General features: G+C 30.4%; 1 non-coding gene across 1 annotated transcript; it reads right to left on the bottom strand.

Annotated features, from left to right (window-relative positions):
* Positions 1–9,890: 9,890 nt before the first annotated feature.
* LOC131176413 (small nucleolar RNA R71) lies at positions 9,891–9,997 on the bottom strand. Its single transcript, XR_009146499.1, has one exon. It is a non-coding gene; the product is annotated as a small nucleolar RNA R71 (small nucleolar RNA).
* Positions 9,998–11,479: the final 1,482 nt, after the last annotated feature.

Genomic DNA, 11,479 nt, shown 5'->3' with positions numbered 1-11,479 from the left:
GGAACTTCCGAACCGTTACAGTATGCACTCCATGCAAATCAATCATTCACAGAGATGTCAAGTCTGCCAACATACTTTAAGATAAAGAGTTCACTGTCAAGTATCTGATTTTGGAGTTTCAAGTTTGATTTCTTTTGATCAAGAACAAATATCTACATTGGTTCATGGGACACTTGGATACATGGATCCTAAATATTTCCAATCAGGAATACTAATAGAAAAGAGTGATGTTTATAGTTTCGGAGTCATTCTTGTGGAGTTGCTACCCAGAAAGAAAGCAATTTGCTCTTAACGTGAGGGGAAGGGTTTAACTTTGCACTTCATTTCTTCATTAACCATACAATTCAGTAACCGGTAAACATACAATTCCACTGGAAAGAAAGCAATTTGCTCTGTAAGCGGCTTTTCTTTAGATATTTTGGAGTATCGAGTGAAAGTTGAGGGAAATTATGAGCAAGTTAAGAGAGTGGCAGAGCTGGAGAAGAATTACTCGAGATTAGAGGAAGAACAAAGGCCCACAATGAAACAAGTAGTGGAGATTCAGAGATGTCAGGGAATTAAGCTTGTCTAGTAATAAAAAGTAGTCCTTCCCAGGATAACTAGTCCTTCCCTTGGTAAATTTAACTGCTGAATCTGAAAGCGACATATATACCTGAATCTATTAACCATACAATTCTACTCTGGAAAGTGTATCAGTTAATTTGAATAGACTTAATTAATTATTAACCATAAAACTCAATATTTATTTTTAGTTAATTCGTCAATAAAATAAAATAAAATAAAATAAAATCGATAAAACACTAAAATTGAAAATTGGTGCGAAGGCGATCAATCTATCTCTTGTTTCCACAGCATATGAGAATTATACAATATTGGAATCGGAGACACGCATGCTTTGAGAGATCAGTACTCAAAAAGTGTATTCAAAAAATCACAATCCAGAAGGAAATTGATAAGAAACTACATCTGTTGAACTTTGACAAAATTATTCTATAGAGGGACAAGAGACATTACCTAACTGTTGGAAAATTACCATAGAAGGTTTATTTATCTCCACTAACGTGATCTAAGCCTGTCTAGTAATAAAAAGTAATCAACCTCCCGGCCCACGATGAATATCTCTATTCAGTCATCTTTACAATGCACCCGCAGACCAATTTTATGAGAAAATCTAAAAAGAGTTTGTTTCTCTTTAAAGCGTATACAAAAACACCATCAAGCAGACTTGATCATTTACAAAATTCTGCCTGCTTTCCTTGGATCGATCGATGGGTACAAAATTTGCAGATTTCAGATATATTAATCTACAGTCAGAGAGTTGTTGAAGCTGCAAACTATACATAGCTAGATCTTTCCGTCCGATGAAGGAAGAGTTTTATCAGCTCTCACCATTGGAGTAGACAATTCAGAGGCAGAATTGGTCCCTTTAGAGGGAGAAGAGGAAGGAGTAGGTAGCTTCTTGGGTAACATCTGTTCCCAATACTCCTTAGGCAATCTTGAAGCTTCTGATGATGATGGTGAGATAAGGAGAATGAAAGCAAGAAGAGTAAGAAGCAAGCACTTTCGCCTCCAAGAAACTAACATGTTGAAAAATGAGCACGAAGATGCCTTGAGGAAGCGCTCTTCTTGAATTAACATTGGAAAACAGAAGCTTTAGAGAGTTTGTGGCAGCAGACATGTTGAGTAATGTAAGGGGAGTGCCAACTTGTTTGTTTGAGGAAAGATATGTCAATGGCAGACAACGTGTAATTTGATAATACTAAAACAGTTAAAGCAACTCACGTTGCTTTCGTTGTCTAATAGTAGAGTCTGAATGGGGGTTAGAGCAAGGAATTTTGATGGATTTTTTTTTTTTTTACACTAACTAGGACTCGAATTTTCCCTTATAGTATCATTAAGTTACTTAATGCTCATTTGGTGGAATTTTGATGGGTTTAAATATTGACGTGGGACCACTCATTATTAATGTTAGAGTTTTAGTAAGTTATCATATATTAATCTTCTGTTAAGAAATCTTTCTATTGTCAGAGTTGTTCAATTGTTATATAATTCGCAGTGCCAACATGACGCTTGGTATATATGATGGCTTTATATGAATGTGTGAATGTATATATATAGACTATGTTTCATACCATGATTTTTTTTTTTTATTTTAACTTGACACGACATCATTATGTAATATTCACCGCTTTAAACATTTTCTAATGGTCTCTTATTTATATTTTAGGATGTTCACCCTAGTTTTGGAATAGGATTAAAAAAAAAAAAAAAAAACAAACAAAACTAAATTATCTTGAAAGAGTTCTAGTCCATGTTCATGTGTTGAAGAAAAAAATTGAATCCAACAAGCTTAGAAATTGGAAATTAAGGGAAGTCTTGGATATGATTGATGAGTGATAAAATCAAATAATTAAGGGAAGATGTAACCTGCTTCTGTGGGATTGGTTCGTCAATGCTTGCTTGAAACTTGAATTTACCATACCTATGTGGCATTGAATGTAACTAGCTTTTATAATTTCTAATAAATTTTACTGCTTATAAGAAAAGGAAGAACGATACATCAACGTTGATAAGTATAATATTATTTTGACCGTTCAATGGAATTAGTAAGAAAAAGAGACATGGACGAAAGAAAATAGTTAAATTAAATGAGTTAAAATTGAAGTGATGAACTCGAGTGGATATCAACTGAGTTAGTCTAGTCGGATAAATATTAACCAATTCGATTAAGTCAGTTACACACCATTCGATTTATCAAAAATAGTTGATATTCAATGTTTGAGAAGGAAAAAGACACCCACTAATTGCCCATTCTTATTACACGTTTGTTGTAAAATCCGTCGGATTATGTAGGGCTAAGCATTTGATGTAAACCAAATCGAATTGAATTAAATTATTAAAATCTAATTAATTGAATTATTATATTTTAGAAATTGAATCGAACCTAAATGAATGAAAAATCGAATCGAATTGAAGCGTTCTATTTAATTTTAGTTTGAACCGATTAGTTTTTCAGTCTTGATATTTTTTAATTAGACTTATTTTCAAGTTATTTGGTATGATTTTGACTTTAGTTTGAACCTAATAACCACTAATCAATGAAATTAAATAATTTATATATATATAATTACATATAATTCATAAATTCCCTATAAAAATAAATTAATTTAGAAATCAATAAAATAATTCGGTTCAGTTCAATTCAGTTCAATCTATTTTTTCTCTTTAAAACTGAATCGAACCGAAATAATTGAAATTCTCAAAATGTAAAACCGAACTAAATCGAATTATCTTAAAAATCAAACTGAATTACTAAATTAAAATAATTCGATTTGATTTATTTAGTTCAAACTGAATAGTGCCCACCCCTAATATTATACTTATTTCACCAACACTAGATAAATCAATCCTTGCAGGTAGATAATTTATCATGACATTCTAACAAGTGTCAACCACTTCAACCTATAATATATAGAATATTTCCAAAACAGGTAATTTTTTTTGTGCAGTAATAAACTAACTCTTTTATTTTTTACTCTTTCATTTGCCTCCTTCTTTTTGGCCTTTTTTTACCACTAAAGCCCGAAATTAATTTAACTATTGAAGTGTCTCCATTAATTTCTACTTAGGTTACTCTTTTACTTATTATTGAATTATCATTTTATGTAGGTTATCTTATATAGAATATAATTGATTTATTATATAATTTTTTATTAATTATTCACTTATATCGAACCCTCTTTCTGTATTTTAATTTGTTTCCCTTATTAATAAAGTGCAGCCTAGAAAGAAAAAAAAAAAAAAGCTCAAAGCACAAGTATGAGCTCATTGGTCATGCATCTCTTCTTTCTCAAGTCATTCTTGATACTCACTAAAAAAAAAAAAAATCTCATTCTTCATATGTGATGACATATTAGATGATGCACCATGTATTGTATAATATATACATGCATAAATGGCCATCACTTCACTTACATACCTTTCCACATATGAGATGAATGGATCCTTTCTTAGTTAATGATTTCGTACATTACATTTTATGCTGCAGTAAGTATGCATTGGTCCATGCTTCCATAAAATGCGACTTCTGGTTATACTATTCTCTCTAACATAATAATAATAATAATAATAATAATAATAATAATAATAATAATAATAATAATGAATCGTACTAAATCCATCTGTTAATAAGAAAATGGCTAGAGCTAGCCCTAGCTAATTAAGTCTATGCATAGTTGAATGAACCCACTTAAGCATCTAGCATTATTATTCTTAACTATCAATCATGCAAACATGAGGATAGTGAGTGCCCTTTTCATTATTTGCATATAGCTAAGAACCCAAAGAAAGCCTAACCAATTAAGAAGTTCACAACATTTAAAAGGACTCAAAAAGAAGCATCTTTGACACTTTTGCTTACTACTTTGCCAACAAAGGTAAATTTTAACAAATATAAAATAGAGAATGTCAGTGGGATATCAAAGTATATTGGAAAAAAGAAAGGAACCTCATTTCTTCAAAGTTTAAAGGGCAGCTATCTATACACTGCCTTTGCAAAGGAAAAGTTGTCTTTGCATCAAAAGTGCGCAGCTCAAGTTTTGCTTGACATTAAAATATAGCAGTAAGTTGAAAGATTGTCGAACGAAAGATGGTCTTATGTTTTATGCAGGGGCTTTTATATATGTGACAGGAAGAGTTGGAAACAGGTGGAAAATTGTGCTCATCTCTCAAAGTGGTAGGGTCCAATGGTACTCACTGTGGCCTGTCTCTCGTTTGACCTGATTAGGTTTTCAAAAGTTTTTTTTTTTTTTTAATTAATACACGACGTGCACATACAGGAGAATGTAAATACAAAAATTACAGGATATGATTATAAAGAATTTGAACTTGTATAAGAATAAATTTATATATTGTTATATTAAATTTTGTATATATATTTATGCATTATATATATATATATTTTAATTAATTTTATATAATATCTTTATATAAATATTTAATCTATTAATTATTAAACTCAAATTTATAAGTTTAAGCTTATATTAAATGCATTCATATATATATATATATATACATATATTGTTGATGAATTAAAATTGGATTGTTGATACTTCAAGAATACTTTATTTAAATTAATTAATAATAAGCCTAACTATTCGAATGTTATTCATTTCAAAAATAATTTATTTGAATTGACTGAATTAATTTAAAATTTAATTAAAAAATAAATTAATAAAACTAATATTTCCAGAAAAATTTTAACATTTTTACTAGAAATGATTTATTATCCAAAAATTGGATAATCAGAATCAATTCACAATCAGAAATAACTTATTATCCTTAAATTGGATAACCAAAATCAATTCATAATCAGAAATGACTTATTGGATGTTAAAAAGGTAAGACCCAAAATAACTTAAGAGCCAGAATAACATGAACCCAAATAATGAAATATTCATTCCGTACAATTTGATTGATTTGTCACATCTACTCATGAACTCATTGATAGAGTTTATATTTTAATGTCATTATAATTAGTTTGATGTATAAGTTTTTCCTCATAAAAATAATATATCTTTCATTCAATATAAAATTAAACTTTATAAATACCACTTGGTCAATAAAATAAAAAGGTTACCTTATGGTCTCATGTAAATATACATAAAATTTCGAAATATATCACATGTTGTTCTGATCGATGCCAAAACTTACTCGCTTAAAGACTTCCCAACTCAAATGGTTGTTTGATCTCGAAAATACATAAAAAAAAAAAAAAAACACTAAATATTACAGTTTGAATATAAGAAACAAATATATATATATATATATATATATATATATATATATATATATATATATATATATTATTTTACATGTTCATCTTTGCTTATAAGCACCAAAATCAAGCTACTTAATTATATAGGCAATTCTATAGATAGGTTAAATGAATTTGCTTTCTTTATTTATTCACCAAGCCAGAGAATTAGGCTTGAATATATCTGCTGCAATTTGTGAGCGGAGGATGAGCAACTTTTCCTGGGGTTAAAGGTAAAAATTTTGTTCAAACATTTTATTATAAATCTAAGAAATAAATATATAAATTTTATTTATGATTTTATAATTATACATATCATGTTTTTAAATTCATGGTGGACAGGTTTTCCTAAATTTATTTCGAATATCCCAGAAATCTAGAAAGAAAGATTCTGTATATAATAGATGTTGGTTCTTTTCTCAGCAGAGAGATTCGTCTTCTGTGTGATATTACTAAATAATTAAGAAAGATCACTTGCATCTTCCTTGACGTTGTAGTTACAGTACTTGAAACCCTTTCTCGTAAATTCATATTTCTATGAGTGGAGCTAAGATCCATGCGCAACTGAATACGCATGAGCTGCTAAGACAAACTTTCAGGCTCTGCAAGGAGAAAGCTTTAATTTTGTGACATTAAAATCGATTTTCAATTATAAAATTTTAAAGGAAGAATTACTATTTAATCTATTTATTATAATAAAACTAATTACTTCAACTTTCTGTTTTCGAAAATATATTAATTAGTTGCCGTATATATAATTTGTTTATTTTTTAATTTCTTTGATCATTTTACACGTTAATTTAAATTTCATCAATATTTATAATTTGAAAAATAAAACTACATGTTACCTCAATTTTCTAAACCTTAAACTATTTAATTTTTATAATGGTAATATTGCTTCTCATTTGAATACATAAATTAATAAAAAAATAAATTTAAACTAAAGGAAGATATTAAAGAGTAGGCGAAACCAAAATAAAAGATTAGCTCATATATTTTTAAAATAAAATAATTAATAATTAATTTTATTAAAATAAAGAGATTAAATAATATTTTTAAATTTTGAATATAAATTTTAGTTAAAATTAAATAAAAAAATATCATAAACTTTTAAATAAACAAGTAATTATTGACGCGCCACAAATAAAAGTTAAGTTGGGCACAGACTGCCTCGATTAATTAGAACAAATATATAGGATTAATTACTTTACACTCTTTGAGGTTTGATCATAATTATTAATAAATTCTTGTAATCTTAAAGTTGAATTATAATTCCATGTAGTTTGATTTTATGTATTATTATTTAGTCTTTTCATACAAAAGAAAATTATATTTTTAGCCGTTTAATTGACATGAAATAACATATTTATCCTTAAATTATGATATCTTAGTCTTTTTGATTTAAAAATGAAATTACTTAATTCTTTTATTAAAAAAAAATATTTTAATCATTTTGCTTCCGCTCCAATTTTTATTTTATTTCTATGTTGTTTGCTATTAAATCACATTTATAATTTTTTTTTTCTCTCAATACTAATTATGAATCAAATCATTCAAGTGTCAAATATAGAAATCTGAAAGTATTAAATCCAATAACAAGCATATAGATTAATAGAGAAAATTAAATAAAGCATTGATATTTACAATAAACTAAACTACATCAAATACCTTAGCATAATCAACATTCAGGTATTCAAGTTAAACTCAAAATTGATACATGCATTTTGCATAGTCATTTAAATTTAATTTCATAGCCATTTTACTTGATTATTAATCACTTTTAGCTAATTTTATTAGTTATTTAGATAGTTTTTTTTATAATTGCCAATTTTGGATTAATTTATAATTTTACTTTGTTTTGTAGGAAAAATGGTGTTTTTGAGGGACTAAAAAGAAATTTTGCCATTGAGGAGTAATTTCTACAGCCAAAGATGTCAAAAATAAGTTTCAAAGTTGAAATATGCATTGGCCAAATTGCGCATAACTTGCCGCATAAGTTGTGCAGTTCTACATAAGGAGAAGAAACAATGTCCCAAACAACTACATAAATCTGCATAAGTTGCCGCATAACTTATGCAGATTCGTGCCTCCCTTATGCAATCTCACCGAATCCTGCATAACTTATGCAGTCTTGCACCTTGCTCATGCAGTTTCGCACAGAGAGCCAGAAACCAGCCGAAAACTGCATAAGGGATTGCATAACTTATGCAGTCCACTTATGCAATCCCATAAAGATATCATTGATGAGCTGGCAGAAGATTCCCTCAGAAAATCACACCTCAAACACACCATTTTAGGGCTCCTTGTCAGAAAAAGTTATAAATAGACCCTTATCCCATTTTAGAGAGGGAAGAAAAGGAAGAGGAAAAAGGGAAAGAAAGAGGAGCAGCAGCTGAAGAGTCAAAAACGTCACTCCCACCATTTCCAGCCAGATTTGGAATTTTCCTTCTTTTCTTGCATATTTCTTACCTTTCTTGTATTGGGTTTCTTAGTTCTTAGCTTAGATTAAAGTTTTATTTTCATATTAACTCAGAATATCTTGTAAATATTATGGATAGTGTGTAGTTTTCATTAGATTCTGGAGTTGGGATGTAATATTTGAGATATTTTGTGGATTTTGATTGGGTAATCCATATTTTGTGGTCTTAATGAGTTTTATTCATTTCTTGTGTGCTCAATGACATGCTTAGTGTAGGATCCCACTAAGTGATGTTTTTAATCCATGGTTGAGGCACCGAAAGGAGAAAGCTTTGTGATAGATAATCAAGAAATTAGACTTAATTAACTTAGATCTAGAAATAGACTAAGGATTAAGAGGATTTACAGATTAATTAAGGAACTTAATGGGTCTTGATTAACTTTAACTCCACGAAAGTAGGATTAGATTGATTAAGGCACTCTTTGTCTCACTCAAAAGGGTATTCAAAGGATTTAAGAATTAATCTCCTTAAAACCCGTAAGTTCCACAAGATTGGATAACCAATTTAAAAATCTCAAAATAGCTTGAATATGAACTCCCGAACTCCGGAATCGCCTTTTTATCATTGTTAATTTCTAATTGAATTCAATTGCTTGCCATTTTAAATCTTGCCATATTTCAATTTGCTTGTTTTAATTTGATGCAAATTTAGTTTAATCATTACATTGTTGAATAGATTATTAATTTTGCACATATAGATTTCATACTTCAATATCCATCAATTTATTGCTTTAATTTCAAAAATAGTTCAAATTAGTCAAATTTTTATATCAAAAATTCAATCATTAACACAACTCCTCATGGGAACGATATCTTTTCTATATTACTTGTACGACCCGTGCACTTGCGGTTGGGCCACATCAAGTTTTTGGCGCCGTTGCCAGGGAGTTGTTTGTTTAAGATTGAATTCTTGATTATTTTAGTTGTTTATAGTTTTATTTTTGTTATCTTTTCATTTTGTGTTTGTTTGTTCTTTTTAGGTACTCTTAATCTTTTATGAGAAGAGCTAGAAGCACAAGTGACACATCCTTATTGTTTGATCCTGAAATTGAGAAATTTTGTAAAGCCAACAAGAAAGAAACCAGAAAAAGGAAAGAAGCCTTGAGAGAAACTGAAATTGAAGCAGACATGGCTGATGAAAGAATTAGAATTGGTGGTGGTAATGCTGGAAATGATCGAAACAATGAAAATGCAGCTCAAGGTGAAGAGGTTGTAAATGCTAATATACCTAGGAAAAGTATGGTGGATCATGCTTTTCCTCGTTTTGATGACTTGAGAGAGAGTATAGCAAGACCAAGAATTGATGCAAATAGTTACAAGATGGATTTTGGGGTTCTTCAAATGATTCAAAATTCCCAATTTGGGGGACATCCTTCTGAAAATCCACACATACATCTGAAGAAGTTTGCTATGATTTGTGATATGCAAAAACAACCTGGAGTATCTGATGATGCAACAAGATTGAAGCTATTCCCATTCTCTTTGAAAGATAGAGCATTGGATTGGCTTGACTCTTTACCTCACAACTCCATTACAAATTGGGATCAACTCACTGATGCATTTCTTGCACAATATTTTTCACCTGGAAAAACTCAAGAATTGAGGAATCAAATGACAGCTTTTAGACCAAGAGAATATGAAACTCTTTATGAATCATGGATGAGATGGAAGGAATTAGAGAGACAATGCCCACATCATGCCATTTCAAAATGGATGATAAATCAGAATTTTTACACCAATGTTACTCCTGCAATTAGAGGGATTATTGATGCTCAAACAGGAGGAGAATTTATTATGAAGCATGAAGATGAAGCTTATGAGCTATTGGAGAAAATTGCAAAGAATACTCATCTTTGGAGTAGTCCAAGAGGACCAGCTCTAACTCAAAAGAGGCAAGCTGCTGGAATGTATGACCTTGATCCATTCAACATGATTAATGCAAAGTTTGATGCATTTACAAATGTTTTGGCTAAGAAGATGGAAGATTTAAGTATGTTGGTTAGTTCATCATCATCTGGAAGTTCACAACAAGTTGCTTATGCAGAAGGAACTACCAGCTGTGGAGTAGACTATGGAGAGCAAGCTACATATGTTGGTAATTATGGAAACAAACAAATGGGGAATCCTTACTTTCAAACTTATAATCCAACTTGGAGGAATCATCCCAACTTTTCATGGGAAAATCAGCAAAATCAAGTCCTAAATCAGAATCTTCAGCCACAACAGCAACAAGGAATTCCATATCAGTAAAATGGGCAACCATTGCCTAATTTTCAGCAGAGAAATATGAATCCTCCACCAAAACAGCAAGAACAAAGTTCCACCATAGAAGCTTTATTACAACAGATTCTTGCTAATCAAACTAAGCATGATGAAGAGATGAGAGAGATGAAAGCAAGGCTAGAACAGATGCAAACACATAACAGAATATTGGAAAATCAGATTGCACAACAGGCATCTTCCTCAGGTACCAAGTCTTTTGGAAAACTTCCAAGTCAACCAGAAAACCCAAGAGAGCAATGTCATGCCATTACACTAAGAAGTGGTAAAATAGTACATAATGAGAAGAGTGAAAAAAGTGAGAAGAGAGAAAATGAGGAAGATGTTGATGAAAATGAAAAACAAGAGAGTGAAAAGAAAGAGAGTGCAAGAAAAGAGAAAGAAGAGAAATACATACCTCCAGAGCCTTACAAGCCACAACTTTCCTTTCCACAGAGATTTCAAAAAGCCAAGCTTGATAAGCAATTTGGGAAGTTCTTAGAGGTTTTGAAGAAGCTATATATAAATGTGCCTTTTATTTATGCTCTTTCCCAAATGCCTTCTTATGCTAAGTTTCTAAAAGAAATTCTCTCAAATAAGAGGAGACTTGAAGATTATGAGACTGTAGCCTTAACTGAGAAATGTAGTGCTATCCTCCAAAGGAAACTTCCTCCAAAGCTCAAGGATCCAGGAAGTTTTTCAATTCCATGCCACATTGGGGAATCATGTTCTATAAAAGCTTTATGTGATTTAGGGGCTAGTGTAAGCCTTATGCCCCTCTCCATCTATGAGAAGCTCAACATGGGAGATCTTAAGCCAACCCACATTTCTCTTCAGTTGGCTGATAGATCAATTAAGTATCCTGAAGGGATTTTAGAGAATGTGCCTCTGAAGGTTGGGAAATTCTATGTACCTGTTGACTTTGT

The sequence above is a fragment of the Hevea brasiliensis genome, unplaced genomic scaffold (genome assembly GCF_030052815.1).
Source record: "Hevea brasiliensis isolate MT/VB/25A 57/8 unplaced genomic scaffold, ASM3005281v1 Scaf10, whole genome shotgun sequence".
Classification (NCBI taxonomy): Eukaryota; Viridiplantae; Streptophyta; class Magnoliopsida; order Malpighiales; family Euphorbiaceae; genus Hevea; species Hevea brasiliensis.
This window is presented reverse-complemented; position numbering and strand designations above follow the sequence as displayed.